The sequence below is a fragment of the Dromiciops gliroides genome, chromosome 5, assembly GCF_019393635.1.
Source record: "Dromiciops gliroides isolate mDroGli1 chromosome 5, mDroGli1.pri, whole genome shotgun sequence".
Lineage (NCBI taxonomy): Eukaryota > Metazoa > Chordata > Mammalia > Microbiotheria > Microbiotheriidae > Dromiciops > Dromiciops gliroides.
The window spans coordinates 203,138,354-203,155,640 of record NC_057865.1 but is presented as its reverse complement, the minus strand read 5'-3'; the positions used below and the strand labels follow the sequence as shown (position 1 = coordinate 203,155,640).

At 38.1% G+C, this 17,287-nt stretch overlaps 1 non-coding gene across 1 annotated transcript; it reads left to right on the top strand.

Moving 5' to 3' along the window:
* Nucleotides 1-107, top strand: LOC122730297. The gene has a single exon (XR_006353482.1). It is a non-coding gene; the product is annotated as a U6 spliceosomal RNA (small nuclear RNA).
* Nucleotides 108-17,287: the final 17,180 nt, after the last annotated feature.

Below are 17,287 nucleotides of genomic sequence, written 5' to 3'. Positions count from 1 at the left end.
GTGCTTGCTTTGGCAGCACATATACTAAAATTGGAATGATACAGAGAAGATTAGCATGGCCCCTGCGCAAGGATGACATGCAAATTCGTGAAGAATTACCAAATGATAAACAAGAAGACATTCAATTCAACTCCACAAACAATTGTTAAGTAAACTACTATGTGAGGAGCATTATACTATTCACCGGAATAAGATCAATCTTTGTCCTCCCCTACTGTTTAAAAAGTCCTTGTCCTCCCCTATAGTTTACCTTTGGGCAATTCCTCCATCCCAACTCATCCTTGAAGGCTGAGTTCCTAAGGGATGACAACTGCAGATTTACAGTACTCTCTGGGTCCCCAATCCTCAATCTATAGTTTATGAGGCCCTACTGATGATTTTATCTCCAAGTGATCCATTTCACACAATTAGCTCAAAGCAAAGGCACTTACTTCAATGGCAGAGCATGAACAAATATAAGAAAACATTCCTCCCCTAAAGTCTCTCACAAATACACACATAGCTTTGGTAGGGTATATCAGTAGTAAGGTATACATTCAGATTAACCATGTGGTCAAAAGTAATTCACACCTCCAGCACTGCAGGCCTCTATGTCTTTTCTCTTAATGCCCTCACATGGTTTCCTGCCTCCTGAAGCGTCTCTGCTAAGTGGGTCTATCTGATGCTGGGCTGTAGTATCCATTGTCTCTAGCCTCTGCTTTTACTGAGATCTTGGCAAAGAGCATAACTCTGAACTGCATGAATTACTAGGATACATATTGTGCCTTAATAAATGATAAGAGATTATTTCAGAGGAAAGAGAAAAGAACCAATAGGACAATTTATACCAGGACAATACTATTATAAAGTAAAAGAACCCTGAAAGATTCTGAAAAAGCTCAAATCAAAACATGTTTCCAGAGAAGAATGTTACCCACCTATTGACATAAGTGATAGACATATAAGGATTTTTCCCCCAACTTTCTTACTTTGATTAATTGGGGGAGAGGGTCAGGGAGGAGCAGTGATTAGTAATAGCAAGGTCTAAAACAGAAGGCTGTTGTAGCATTTTTTAAATGCACATAAGAAAACAGGAGGAAGACAGTTTTTTTGGTTTTTGCAGGGCAATGGGGGTTAAGTGACTTGCCCAGGGTCACACAGCTAGTAAGTGTCAAGTGTCTGAGGCCGGATTTGAACTCAGGTACTCCTGAATCCAGGGCCAGTGCTTTATCCACTGTGCCACTTGGCCGCCCCAGAAGATAGTTTTTAAAGTAATGTGTAGAATCTATTATATACTTTTTAGAAAGCATGAGTTAGGGGCAGCTAGGTGGCGCAGTGGATAGAGCACCGGCCCTGGATTCAGGAGTACCTGAGTTCAAATCCGACCTCAGACACTTAACACTTACTAGCTGTGTGACCCAATTGCCTCACTAAAATTAAAAAAAAAGAAAGAAAGAAAGCATGAGTTAAGAAATGGAGATTCAGAGTTTCATGTAGAATCCTCTTTATGTTTTGCTTTGTGGGAATGCTCTCTTTTTTGGTGTTCAAAATCAAGATTTAGAAAAAAACATACATGGAGGGAAATAGAACTGTAAAAAAAACTAATTGGGTTTATAGTTTTTCTCATTTATTAAAATATTTACTTCTGTCAACTCCAAATCAACATCTAAAACTGAACTCATGTTCCCCACAAGGCCAGTCCTTGACTTTTATCTCTCTGCCTTGTCAACCATTTTTGTTTTTGTTTTTTTGTAGGCAATGGGGGTTAAGTGACTTGCCCAGGGTCACACAGCTAGTAAGTGTCAAGTGTCTGAGGCCAGATTTGAACTCAGGTACTCCTGAATCCAGGGCTGGCGCTTTAACCACTGCGCCATCTAGCTGCCCCTTAACCATTTTTAATAGATTGTCAAGTTCTGTCAGCTTTTTCTTCCAAAAGTCCTTTCCTTTCTATCCCCATTGATACCATCCTAATTCATATGCTTCTACCATGATGTCTTGGATCTATTGCAACAGCTTCCTAAATAGTCTTCTTACCTCTGACTTCTCCTTCTCATCTTAGCTATCACTATTAGATTAACCTTCCTTAAACCCTACTTTCATCATGTCATTCCCTTGATCAAATTTCAAATGGTACATTTCCTGTGATACAAAGTCTCTTGAATATGTCCCCAGCCTATCTTTTTAGTCTTATCTTCTATTTCTTCCATATATCTAGCTTACAGTCTAGCCAAACTAGACTGGAGTGTTCTCCAGATACATCTTAGCCTTGACAATCTGCTTGTCATTTCCTCCTCACAGAATACCATCCGTCATCCTATATCTGCCTGTTAAAATTCTAGTTCTCTGAATCTCAACTCAAATACTTCTTCTTCCACAAAGTCTTCCTTGATCACTTCAGCCAGAAGAACTCCTCTAAAGTCCTATAGATTTTATCCTGTTCAGTACCTCCCCTTTTATTATAAATTTATGTTATGTTATGTTATGTTATGTTATGTTATGTTATGTTATGTTATAAATTTATTATAAATTCTTTGGTGACAGGGACTGAGTCTTATTCAACTTTGTATCCCCAAAAGTGCCTAGCACATAGGGGATGATCAACAAGTAAATCAGTGAATGAATGGATGAATGGTGAAATTAAGGGGCTAGGGGCAACTAGGTGGTGCAGTGGATAAAGCACTGGCCCTGGATTCAGGAGGACCTGATTTCAAATCTGGCCTCAGATACTTGACACATACTAGCTTTGTGACCCTGGGTAAGTCACTTAACCCCCATGGCCCTGCAAGAAAGAAAAAGAAAGAAAGAAAGAAAGAAAGAAAGAAAGAAAGAAAGAAAGAAAGAAAGAAAGAAAGAAAGAAAGAAAGAAAGAAAGAAAGAAAGAAAGAAAGAAAGAAAGAAAGAAAGAAAGGAAGGAAGAAAGAAAGGAAGGAAGAAAGAAAGAAGGAAAGAAAGAAATTAAGGGGCTAGATCTACATTGTTATTTTTCTTAATTCAGTATAGCTAAAAAGAATTATGATATATTTCTGCTCAGTAAAGATAATCTCATTTTTAAAAGGAAATTTAAGCCTGTATGCTTAACTGTGTTCAACTTTTTCCAACACATTTTTTTTCTTTTTGAAAATACCAATTTAGCTTGGATGCTGAATTGCCCTGTATATGAATGGGTGTTAGCCACTTACTTTGTCGTCTAAACCAGGAATAACTCTTGAGGGAATAATTTCATTTTCTTGGTCCATTGAATCTGGTAATTAGGGAAGTGGTTTTTGTGATGTGGTAATTTTTATGTTAGACACTAAACCCAGGTCATCAATTCATTTCATCAAGAGTCAACATATGGAAATGATTATTACCACTCTCAGTTGACCTAGACTTGAATGATTTTTCTGTTGCTCACACAACCTAGTGCCCAGCATTTTGGGGGATACAAAGAATAGTTCAGTTACACAAATGTTCATCATCTGCTATCTGCAAAGCACTATACTAGGCACTGGTGATATAAAGATGAAAAACAATACAGTACTTATCCTCAAGGAGCTAATGGTCTAATTGGGAGTATAAATAAGTATGATACAGCATAGAATGTGATAATGGATAATGGCAATTGTAAAATTCCTAATTGCCTTCTCTATGTTGTTTGTCCTTGAAGATCTTACCATTTCTTCAGATAATAACTTCAGGAAAGGGACAGGCATCTGGATTCTAGTACGAAAGTTGGGGCATCTGAGGAAGGTGACTCTGAATCCAGGAACTAGCCCAAATAAATTAACCCTCCTTTCTCCTCTCCTTCACTCCCCTTCCCTTTCCTTCTCTCTATCTCTTTTGGAATAGAACATTCCTTTCCATATATGAAAATATTAAAACATTTATGTTTTAATATATTCAATGCCTTTTCTGTGAAAATAAATTCACTTTGTAATGGTTTGGGGCCTCTTCTATTTTACATAGCTTAACCTCTCACATCTGACCTTATGGTTCATTATGGGTAATAATAAGGATACTATTGATTTTTTTTGTTTTGTTTTGTTTTTGCGGGGCGATGGGGGTTAAGTGACTTGCCCGAGGTCACACAGCTAGTAAGTGTCAAGTGTCTGAGGCCGGATTTGAACTCAGGAACTCCTGAATCCAGGGCCGGTGCTTTATCCACTGCGCCACCTAGCCGCCCCCTGATACTATTGATTTTTAAAAAATATTACTTTAAAATATATATATAATACCTTGGCCAGATACCTCCTTGGCTGACTGCCACATATAGGGATTTCTTGAAATGAATATCATTGAATAGTACCCGCTGAGTATTCCTGCCCTGTACTGTCTCTTTTTATTGATTCCTGTTATATAGAGAAGGTAGCTAGGAAAATCATTTTGACTCTCTGGACTTCAACTTCCTTTTCTCTAGGTGAGCAATTATGAGGGTCCTTTAAGGTTTAGGGTTCTATGATTCTAGGCCAAAGAAAAGTATCTCTTCTATTTAAGTTAAAGTGGGGTTGAATGGATAGGATTCAGAAATGTGAAGCTAATGTAATGCTTTTGGGGGTCATGAAAATTCTCTTGTGAGCCAGAAACGCAGTAGTAAATGACACTAGTAATGTAGTGTTTGATAAACCCAAAGACTCCAGCTTCTGGGATAGGAACTCAGTATTTGACAAAAACTGCTGGGAAAACTGGAAGATAGTATGGCAGAAGTCAGGAATAGACCAACATCTTACACCTTATACTAAAATAAGGTCAAAATGGATACACAATTTAGACATAAGAGGTGATACCATAGGTAAATTAGGAGAGAAAGGAATAGTCTACCTTTCAGACCTTTGGAAAGTGTTAAGGGCTAAAATTTTAGCTAAACTGTCTAAAATACCTAATGAGTGGTTGCCAATAAATTATAAGCTTTAGCAAGAGTTAGACTTTTAAGCATTTATTAAGGAGAATAAGAATTTGATAGAGAAAGGCCTAGATTCCTATCTATTCAAGGGAGAACGCATTTCTAGCTCCCTTTTCCACCGGAGTCCTCAGGAAAGAGCACCAGTCTCTTCCTTCTTCCTCCCACTAGCCAACGTCACTTCCTGACGCCAAAGAAAAGACTCCTGGTCTTGCCCTCAAAGACCTTCACTTCATGGGCAGAACTCTTCTACAGTAAGTCTCCAGCAGGTGGCATCATTCCAATCGTTACAAAAGGAAAACAGTTTATGACCATACAAGAGATAGAGAATATTATAAAATGCAAAATGGATGATCTTGATTACATTAAATTAAAAAATTTTTGTACAAACAGAAGCAGTGCATCCAAAATTAGAAGGGAGGCAGAAAGCTGGGAAACAATTTTTATGGCCAGTACTTCTGATAAAGGCCTCATTTCTAAAATATATAGGGAACTAAATCAAATTTATAAGAATCCAAGTCATTCCCCAATTGAGAAATGGTCAAAGGATATGAACAGGCAGTTTTCTGATGAAGAAACCAAAGCTATCTATTGCCATATGAAAAAATGCTCTAAATCTCTAATGATTAGAGAGATGCAAATTAAAACAACTCTGAGGTACCCCCTGACACCTATCAGATTGGCTAAAATGACAAAAAAGGAAAATAATAAATGTTGGAGAAGCTGTGGAAAAATTGGAACACTAATGCATTGTTTGTGGAGCTGTGAACTGATCCAACCATTCTGGAGAGCAATTTGGAATTATGTCCAAAGGGCGATAAAGCTGTGTATACCCTTTGACCCAGCAATACCAATTTTGGGTCTTTTTCCCAAAGAGATCATGGAAAGGGGAGAGGGACCCACATGTACAAAAATATTTATAGCTGCTCTTTTTGTGATGGCAAGGAATTGGAAGTTGAGGGGATGCCCATCAATTGGGGAATGGCTGGACAAGTTGTGGTATATGAATACAATGGAATACTATTGTGCTGTAAGAAAAGATGAGCAGGAGGAGTTCAGAGAAACCTGGAGGGTCTTGTGTGGGCTGATGATGAGTGAGATGAGCAGAACTAGAAGAACATTGTACACAGTATCATCAACATTGTGTGTTGATCTACTGTGATGGACTATATTCTTATCACCAATGCAATGGTACAGAAGAGTTCCAGGGAACTCAGGATAGAAGAGGATCTCCAAATCCAGGAAAAAAAAAAAAAAGAACTGTGGAGTATAGATGCTGAACGAACCATACTATTTCTTTTGTTTTTGGTGCTGTTGTTTTTCTATTTTGAGGTTTTTCATCATTGCTCTGATTTTTCTATTATAACATGACTAATGCAGAAATATGTTTAATGTTATTATGTATATATATTTATGTATATACATGTGTATATGTATATATATAACACCTATATCAGATTACCTGCTGTCTAGGGGAGGGGGGAGGGAGGGGAGGGAAGGAGAAAAATCTGAAATTGGAAAGTTTGTATAAACAAAAGTTGAGAACTATCTTTACATGTAATGGGAAAAAAATACTTTATTAATTAAAAAAAAATTCTCTTGTGAGCCTCCATCAGTACATCTTGATCCTAAATAATAGTTTTTGGGAGTTCGGACCTAATTGCAATCTTTTCTTACCTTGTCTCCTTCATGACTAACTGTTTTGTTTGTATTGGATAGGTTTTTCTCTAGTCAATGTATTATTTTGATATTGCACTGCTTCTTTCTATAATCAATAGCTAATGAAATTCAGACCTAGAACAAAGGTATTAAATTAGCTGTTTTTTCCAAAACTAAACTCAACTATTGATGTATTGTCACTAGGCCTGAATCTACCCACCCAACACATATCTAATTCCCAACAATATAGAATACAACATAGGAAAATAAAAGGTTGCATTTAGATCTGAAATATTAGAAACTATTATTTAGGAGGGAGTTGCATTGGCAGAGACTCACAAGACAGCTTAATAATACTAAAAACATAATACTAAAAACAAACACTTCAACCCATGTCTTTAATTTAAATAGAAAAACACATTTTTCATTTAACCTGGAATCACAGATATCTAGAACTGGAAGGACCATCTCTGTTCACCTATAGATGAGAAATATGAGGCCTGAAGAGGTGAAATGGCTAAGCATTAAGACTTAAAACTGATACTGTCTTAAAAGCATAAGGGTTACTGGGTAGAAGCTCCTATCCTTTTTCTCCCTTTCTACATGATCAATGAAGCTATAGAGAAAAGCAGAGGATACTACTAACCTATATTTAATTAAAACATAATCTTATCCTTTCTAATTAAAACTTTGTGCTTCCTAATAAGAAGTCAATTGATTAAAATGTCCAGATTGTATTAGACTCCTTCTCTAGAAGAAGTGGGCAGTAAATTACCTGATGTCTCATTTGTTTTCCTCTTCATATAGGACCTTTGAAACTGATGCCAGTCTGTTTTCTAAACATGCCAGAAAAAGCAATAAAAACAATCAATGTTATTCCAAAAAGATGATCAAATATGAGGAAGAGGACAAAGATCAACCTGACAGGGTTGAAAGGAATTTAAATTAGGTTGTTAGTGTTTCAGACAAAAAAGGAAAAACCAATCTTCCCCCTCATTCTTTATCTGTCCCCCTATCTTTATCTAGCAGGATTTAAAGCTTTTTAACATGTCTCCTGTGCAACCTTGAGTGTGAACTTAAGAGACTGGGCAAGCTAAGCAGACTTAAGCTGGGAGTCAGTCCAAGGGTAGGAAGCTCCCTCTACACTACTAAGATATAATGAAAGGGTTGGATGAGATCAACATTAAGGTTTCTTTTCTCTCTAGATCTTATCAACTACTGTGTTACAGCTCAAGAGATTCAATAAACCTACCCTCTTCTGAACTGGCTGGAGAAGAATACTGTCGTCTGTTATTTTGACTTAGCTAATATATATTTTTTTGAACTGGAAATAACTTTAGAGATCACCTAGTCTGTCTGTCTGTCTGTCTATCTATCTATATATACACAAATGCATACAGAGGTGTATGTACCGAATGTAGATATAAATATGTGTGTACATGTAAGTTAATATGTATGCCTATATACACACATGTGTGTATAACACAGGTCTCAAGCTTGGGGCATCTGCATTAGATTCTCATTATTGGTGGAGAGAATGATGACTTAATGCTGTGTTTCTGTATGGGGGGTAAAGTTGGCATAAGAGTTTGGGAGTAGGGGCAGCTAGGTGGCACAGTGGATAGAGCACCAGCCCTGGAGTCAGGAGTACCTGAGTTAAAATCCGGCCTCAGACACTTAACACTTACTAGCTGTGTGACCCTGGGCAAGTCACTTAACCCCAATTGGCCTCACTAAAAAAAAAAAAAGATATTAAAGAGTTTGGGAGTAGACAGACATTTTTCTTCCTTTCTGCTTTGCAGACTCTCTTTTTTTTCTTTTTTCTTTTTGGTGGGGCAATGAGGGTTAAGTGACTTGCCCAGGGTCACACAGCTAGTAAGTGTCAAGTGTCTGAGGTCGAATTTGAACTCAGGTCCTCCTGAATCCAAAGCCAGTGATTTATCCACTGTGCCACCTAGCTGCCCCCCAGACTCTCTTTTAAAAGATATTTCAGGGGGCATCTAGGTGGCACAGTGGATAAAAAGCACTGGCCCTAGGGGGCAGCTAGATGGCGCAGTGGAGAGAGCACGGTCCCTGGATCCAGGAGTACCTGAGTTCAAATCCGACCTCAGACACTTAACACTTACTAGCTGTGTGACCCTGGGCAAGTCACTTAACCCCAAAATTGCCTTACTAAAAAAAAAAAAAAAAAAAAAAAAAAGAAGAAAAAGCACTGGCCCTGGATTCAGGAGGACCTGAGCTGTGTGACCCTGGGCAAGTCACTTAACCCCCACTGCCCCACAAAAAACAAAAACAAACAAAAAAAAAGATTTCAGGAAGAGAAAAAGGTTTAGGAAGAAAAATGTGTTGGGGAAAGCTGTTCAATATGTTGTGGATTTTCAGCTTGTTTTCCTAGAAATTTGGGGGAGTTTCTCCATGGGTAAGATCAAAGCTTCTCTCTTGACTGAGCTGAGTTTTCTCACTGTATAATCTTTGGCATATTCTAATCTATGTAACTTTTCTGATTTCTGTTTGCTGTCTGCTTGGATAAATGGATTCACTTTTTATTCACTATTTTTGATAGTCTTTTGTGTAACTCAGGAGGACCTGAGTTCAAATCCTGCCTCAGACACTTTGACACTTACTATCTGTGTGACCCTGGGCAAGTCACTTAACCCCAATTGCCTCACCAAAAAAGAAAGAAAGAAAGAAAGAAAATTGGGGCCTAATTATCCCAATATAACATATACTTGTCCAATTCTTGTGGAGACAGGTGTAAGCAGTTTTTGGTCACAAAAAGTGTCCTCTCAAGACTGGTTTTGCTCTGTGGAAAATTATATCTTCACCACATTTTTGGTAACAACCCCCAGATATAACACAAGGAACTAATGTCAATACTACCAAGATTATAACAGCAAGCATGGCTAACAGCATTAGCTAATATCAAGTCTCTTTGTAATTTCAGTGATATACTCCATTCAATTAGCAATTTCATCTTAGATTTCAGATGTTCCATGTAGTTATCTGGTCTCTGGAACTCCTTTTCTTGGGGCAGTCTGGAAAATGTCTTCAATGGATTCACTTCTCTGGTTTCAACTTACTTGTAGAGACTCCTCAGATGTTCCTGTTAAAATCTCTTGCAAAACAGATCTTAATACAAATTGATACAGTTTCACAAATTTTACTCCTCCAATAACTAGCCCATATGGTAAAAACTACCTCAAACCTTATGGTTCTGACCTTATTATTAAAATCAAGGTCTCATAGTTTACCTGAATCTTAACAAATTTATGACATGGCTGTTTATAGCTTTATCTAATTTTGTATCTGACAGACATTATTAACAACAAGCCAAAGGGTTACCTCCACATTGATACATGCAAGTCATATAACCTAAATGTTTCACAATGCCACAGAAGGCAGAACCCTTAAATCTTTCCAAATTACATATATATCAATTTGACCTTATTTCTTAAGAAATTTTCACTCAATTGTTTAAGATCTAATCCTCACATAAAATTTAGGTTACAGAATACGACCACAAATGAACTTCCACAAAAGTTACTCAGTTAACTTCAATTGTAATAAAGGACTAAGGATGACACTTAAGCAATTTCAAAATAGCACATGTCAATTAAGTTGTCCATAATAAACCATATTTGTATATGCTCTACAGACAGAAGTTATTCCCACATTACATAATAAACTTATAGTTGACCTTTCCATAGGTATAACAAAACATTCTACAAGTTATCCCCCTCTACTTTTCTTTTTCTTTTTTTAGCAACAAACATTTATTTTATTTTCCAGTTATATGTAAGGGTACTTTTCTTTTTGTGTGTGTGTATGTGAGGCAATTGGGGTTAAGTGACTTGCCCAGGGTCACACAGCTAGTAAGTGTCAAGTGTCTGAGGCCAGCTTTCAACTCAGGTCCTCCTGAATCCAGGGCCAGTGCTTTATCCACTGCGCCACCTAGCTGCCCCCAAGGGTACGTTTCTTTTCTTTTTTTTTTTTAATTAATAAAGTATTTTTTTCCCATTACATGTAAAGATAGTTCTCAACTTTTGTTTATATAAGCTTTCCAATTTCAGATTTTTCTCCCTCCCTCCCTCCCCTCCCTCCCCTAGAGGGCAGGTAATCTGATATAGGTTTTATATATATATATATACACACACACATTTATATATATATATATACACACACACACATAATAACATTAAACATATTTTTGCATTAGTCATGTTGTAATAGAAAAATCAGAGCAATGATGAAAACCTCAAAATAGAAAAACAACAGCACCGAAAACAAAAGAAATAGTATGGTTCATTCAGCATCTATACTCCACAGTTTGTTTTTTTCCTGGATTTGGAGATCCTCTTCTATCATGAGTTCCCTGGAACTCTTCTGTACCATTGCATTGGTGATAAGAATATAGTCCATCACAGTAGATCAACACTCAATGTTGATGATACTATGTACAATGTTCTTCTGGTTCTGCTCATCTCACTCATCATCAGCCCACGCAAGACCCTCCAGGTTTCTCTGAACTCCTCCTGCTCATCTTTTCTTACAGCACAATAGTATTCCATTGTATTCATATACCACAACTTGTCTAGCCATTCCCCAATTGATGGACATCCCCTCAACTTCCAATTCCTTGCCACCACATATAGAGCAGCTATAAATATTTTTGTACATGTGGGTCCCTCTCCCCTTTCCAAAAAGTGGTATTGCTGGGTCAAAGGGTATGCACAGCTTTATCGCCCTTTGGGCATAATTCCAAATTGCTCTCCAGAATGGTTGGATCAGTTCACAGCTCCAAGGGGTACTTTTCAACAATCATTTTCATAAGATTTAGAGTTCCAAATTTTTCTCCCTCCCTCCCTCCCTTTCCTCCCCCCTCCAGAAGATTGCAACCAGGTTATACATGTACAATCCACAAGTGTTCTTTTTATCAGTTCTTTCAATAGGGGTGCTTAGTAAGCTTCCTCATTAGTTCCTTGGGCTTGTCTTGGATCATTGCATTGCTGAGAGTAGTTAAGTCATTCACAATTGCTCACTGAACAATACTGCTGTCACTATGCACAATGTCCTCCCAGCTCTGCTCACTTCACTATACATTGATGTTCATTTGTCTTTCCAGGTTTTTCTGGGATCATCCTGTTTGTCATTTCCTGTAGCACTACAATCCTATAGCACAGCTTTTCCCATCATTCTTCTATTGATGGACATTCCCTTGATTCTCAGTTCTTAGTCTCCACCAAGAGTTGCTATAAATATTTTTTGTATAATTTTCCCCCCTTTTCTCTTTTTCATGATTACTATTGTTAACGGTTTCCCTTCCATCCTATTCCCTTCCCCATGATATTTATGCTATTATCCATCTTCTTTCATCCTATCACTCTTCAAAAGGGATTTGCTTCTGTCTGTCCCCTCCCCCACTCTACCCTTCCTTCTTTTGCCCCTCTCTCTTTATCTCCTTCCCTTCCTATTTTCCTGCAGGGTTAGAGAGATTACTCCACCCAATTGAGTGTGTACATTATTCCCTCCTTGAGCCAATTCTAATGAGATTGAGGTCTTTGAGCCAATTCCGATGAGTGTTAGGCTCATTTACTGACCAGATTAAATAGATTACCCCACCCAGTTGGGTGTGTCTGTTAGTTCCTTCTTCAGGTAGCTTTGAAGAGTTTAAGGTCTTTGAGCCTTTTCTGATGAGTGTAAAATTCATTTACTTCCCTGCTCTTCTCCCATCTCTTCCCTCACTTCATAAGCCTTTTCCTGTTTCTTTCATGTAGGATTTCACCTCTGCCCTTCCCCCTCCCCCAGTAAATTCCCTTCACCCCTCAATTTAACCCTAAAGATGTCATCACCTAGCTAAGTGACACAGTAGACAAAGCATCACCCACAATCAGTCTGCAAGACAATGCCAGAGCAGCAAGATTCCCCCTTCCCTTCCCCCACTTCCTTAACCTAGCCATGTTTTGGGGGTAGCTTTATCAAACAACTAAACAAAACTTTTCGTTCTAGATTGCAAGCACAAATTTACATTTTCAACAGAAACTTGAACACATAAGACAATCTCACACATTTACAGAGACAAGACAATATAGACATACATGAAACAATTCCATATAATTTCTTTTTAGCTTTTCTTTAACCTAATTTAGACTGGTCAAAGGAGTTCTATAGTCAATTCTTTTTTTTTTTTGGTAGGGCAATGAGGGTTAAGTGACTTGCCCAAGGTCACACAGCTAGTAAGTGCCAAGTGTCTAAGGCCAGATTTGAACTCAGGTCCTCCTGAATCCAGGATCCAGTGCTTTATCCACTGCGCTACCTAGCTGCCCTTTTCTTTAGTCAATTCTAATAATTTTAAAACAATTTTTGCACACATCAAAAATATATTTCTTAACCATTTGCAGTGCAACAGATCTATGAGGGCTCACCTAAATTAGATATGCCCCAACCTTTCACCCTGAGACATTCCTAGCCCTGAGAAATAGTTTGATAACTGTACTGTATTTTGCCAGAGTTAAGGAATTCAAAGCCAAAAACTGTTCTTAGGCAATGTGGTCCAATGATTAGAGACTTAAGAAAAAGATTTTCTTTGAAACATTTACACATTACAAATAATTCCTGATTTTAAGCTATTATACTACAAAAAATTTTAAGACAGATCAAAATCTTAGGCCCTAGAAGCTTATTATTTGGCTCTCTCCTTCCCCACAGCAAACATGGAAAGGGGAAGGGGGTGGGGCTTTACAGGTAGTAGTCTCATTTGATTTAATGTTATTTCCAATTTTAACACACACACCAATTTGAAAGTTACTTTACCATTAATCTGCCTATTACAAAATTCAGGTGTTCCCTAAGAACTCCTTGAACAAACTTGAAATTAAAGAATCATATACTCACCCCTTTTCCTGTGGTCAGCAGCTCAGTGGTTACCTAAGGCTATGAATGGATAGCAGTAATTTATGATCATGCAACCTTCCCCAACTCCCAGAGCAAAGGCATTTAGTCCCTTTTTAGGGTTAGAATCAGCCCTATGAACTACAACCAAGAACACTTATTGTTCATACAAATAGAATGCTTTGACAAATGCACAATTTACACACACAATTTACACACCAACACACACACATACACATCAAAACAGATGAACACAACATCTGTGAGATCTTATTTTTCTCTTGTTTTTCCCTGACTCTATATCCTACCCCTCTTCCTGACTGAGATCTGCCATCTCTGTCTCCTGGTAGCACCCTGGAGCAACAAGACCTTATTTTGTGTCCCAGTGATGACACATTTCAGACCTTGATCTATGCATAGATTTTTCTGCTCCATGGCCGAGTCAGCTAGCTTTGCCCCACATTCCTTCATTTGCATCAGAACCCATTTAACAGTCTCAGGCTGGTGACATCAGGTCAAAGGGGAACACCTTACCACGATCTATGAAGCTACCAAAACTTGGTAGGGTGCCTGCCCTGTCATTATCACTGGTGAAAGTTCCACCTACTTACTTGGTCACATGAATTATCCCGGACGAGCCCCCAATTGTTAGAAACCGGTAAACTGAGGCACAACTCCAGGTCTGGTGCAAAGAAGGAAGGCTATTTTATTTCAATCTTGCAAGAAAGGGCAGGTACTCCAGAGGAGTGGTTCTCCTTTCCCCAGTAAAGTTCCCCTTTTTATCCTAGATCTAATACAAGGTCCCTCCCCCATTCGGGTTCACATTCTTCATGACACTTCTAAACATGTAGACCCTGCCCCCCAGATGTGGCAAGACTGTTGCCCCCACCCTGTGGGACAACCTGACCATGAGATTTTATGATTCTTTGTTCTCTAATTTCAGAAAACCTCTGTTGACTCAGCAGGGAAAGGAAGGAAAATTTTGGGGAGTAGGGATAAGCCTTTAGGGCTTGAATTATATAGTTTGTTCTTATCTGAGAGGAACATACTCTACTGGTTAACTGTTAACTTAGCAGGAAAAAGGAAGGAATGGTGAAGATGGGGGCTGGGGGAAGAAACCCCTAGGTCTTGAATAAAGTATCCTGCCTTCTGAGGATTATACACCATTCCTCTTACTCTCTATCTAGTATGCTATGCTGCCTTTGATCATAATTAATAATTTTGAAAGTATATTTTACTTGTCAGTATTTTGTTTAACATTTTTGTTTTGATATTCATTAATGTTGGCAGTCTATAATTCTCTTTCTCATTCTTACATTTCCCTAGTTAAGGATCATTAACACAAATGTCTCACAGCAAAAAGGGTGGATTTCTATATTTCTCAGATCCTCAGTTGTCAAAGAATCTCTTGTTTAGTCCAGGGATTCCTTGACATTGTCCAGGAAATTCCTCCTCTGGACCCAGGATGGCTGGTCCAGGAATTTCTCCATTACTCTTTTCCATTGTTTTTGGATCATTTTCCTGGTTCCAGAATTTCTTACTACCTCCCACTAGTTTATCCACTAGGATAATGAGTCCAAAATTTCCTGCAGCCCTTCTCTTTTTAGCTCTGAGTTATCTTCATTGCTCTCTATCCCTCTTCAGTCATTCTATTATAGGCCAAATCAAAGGGCATTTACACAAATACATACATACACACATGCACACATACATGCACACACCACACATACACATATATAAAATTAACAGGTCTTGGTTAGGCAAGTTCATACCTTCCCAAAGAGCTAATTTAGTCAAGGGATTAACAACTTCATTAAGAAGATAATGTCTGTCTATAACCTATATCAGATTACTTGCTGTCTTGGGGAGGCAGGGAGGGAGGGGAGGAAGGGAAAAAGATTTGAAACTAGAAATCTTATTTTTAAAATGTTGAAAACTGTCTCTACATGTAATTTGAAAATAATAAAATATTTTTATAATTAAAAAAAGAAGTAACTATTAAAAAAAATTACTTGACTTGTGTTGAAGAATATATCTCCTACCCATAGTAATGAAAGGTATTTGATCTTATCCTCTTCTATTTTTTTAATAGCATGAGCCTTGATATTAAGTTCTCATATTCATGTGGATTGTATTGTGGAACATGGTGTAAAGAGTTTGTGTAAGCCTAATATCTTTAAGACTTCTTTCCAGTTTTCCAAGAAGCTGTTTTTAATAAGAGAGAGAATTATTTCCTTTAAAAAAAAAAAAGGTAATGTTTGGAGGCAGCTAGGTGGTACAGTGGATAAAGCACCAACCCTGAATTCAGGAGTACCTGAGTTCAAATGCAGCCTCAGACACTTGACACATACTAGCTGTGTGACCCTGGGCAAGTCACTGTGAGATTTAAAATTGGATATTAGATCATAAATCTCCCCTACTTAACCCTTCCCTTAATTTATCTCCCAGACTAGTAAATGGAAGAAGCTTCTGGTTTTCTAGATAGAGCCTTTATTGTATATAAGGTGTTGTTGATTAGAAGGATAGGAAAATAGAAATACAGTACAAATCGTCTTAAATCTAGGCTTAGTCTATATTCCTTATAAAAACTCACCAAACCGATTTAGGCCACCTTTGGAGTGAGTCAGACCGTCTGTGCCGCGCCGCCAGGAGTCCCGCCAAGCCAGCAAAAAGGCTACTCCCGTTCTCTCCACCCCGGAAGTCCAAAAAACCCGGCAGGCAGTCTGACATGCGCAGCAGGCGGACTGTTCATCTCCTCCCCAAAAGGGTGGTCCTTGAAAAACTGGCGTCTTTCAGTTATCCTAACCGACTGTTAAAAACTTTCATATTTTACCACATTTCCCCCCTTTGCTTCCTCAAGAAATGGAATGTTTCCTTGATGGAACAGTAAAAAGAATATAATAACTTTTGCTGACTAATAATATGCGAACAACAATACAGAAAAGGAAGAGAGGAAAGTTTTGTCCAGAGGGGCGATTTTTTTTTCTTTCCTCATGAACCGACGCTTTGACATTTGTCTTGCAAAGGGAGAGCCTCTGCAGAGAGTACATGTTACAGATAGTATATAACAGAGAGGAGATAGTAAAAGCTAATAAAGCAAAACAGTTCATATAAAGTCTCTGAGTTCTCTTGTCTTCTTGAAGTGGTAAGATGTCATCAGGAGGAAACTGGATTCTGGTCTGGAAAACTGGATTCTGGACTCTGGTCTGGATTCTGGACTCTGGACTCTGGTCTGGAAAGCTGGATTTCTTCTTTAACTGTTTGAATTGCTGTATTTTTTTTTTTTTTACTAAACCTTAGCATAGCATTTTGCAATCAGTAACACTTTTTACCACCATGTGTCTGGATCAAAGCAAATTTAGTATGTGTTCATGACACCTGAAAATGTTATGGAAAGGTTATCATACCATATCTCATGGTTCCGAGACAGCCAGTGATTGTGCTAGGCCACAGGTGAATTCAACTGAGTGAGATAAAAAGATAAGTAAGTTCAGTTAAATTAGGTTAAATTAGGAGGGAGAGAGGATGAATACTGGACTGTGCCTAGTAATTGTGCTCTACATAGTCACCATCATAAGCAAACCATGGACTTATGTATACCTGTAGGATTTTTGAATGTAGTGGGAGTCTCAGGAAAGAGCCAGAGAGTGGCAAAATTGAATCCTCGCATGGTATCTATGGGGCCCTTAACAGTAGAACATTCATTTTTACTCATGCCTGATGCCCCTGTAAATTTATTAGGTCGTGATCTCCTTTGCAAGCTTAGAGCAACCATATCTTGTGCTCCAGATGGGGCTGTCTCCTTACAATTGCCAGAGGATACTGTTCATTTATTACCAATTTTACTTACAGAAGCTCAAGGAACAGCAGGGGAGGTATCCAAAA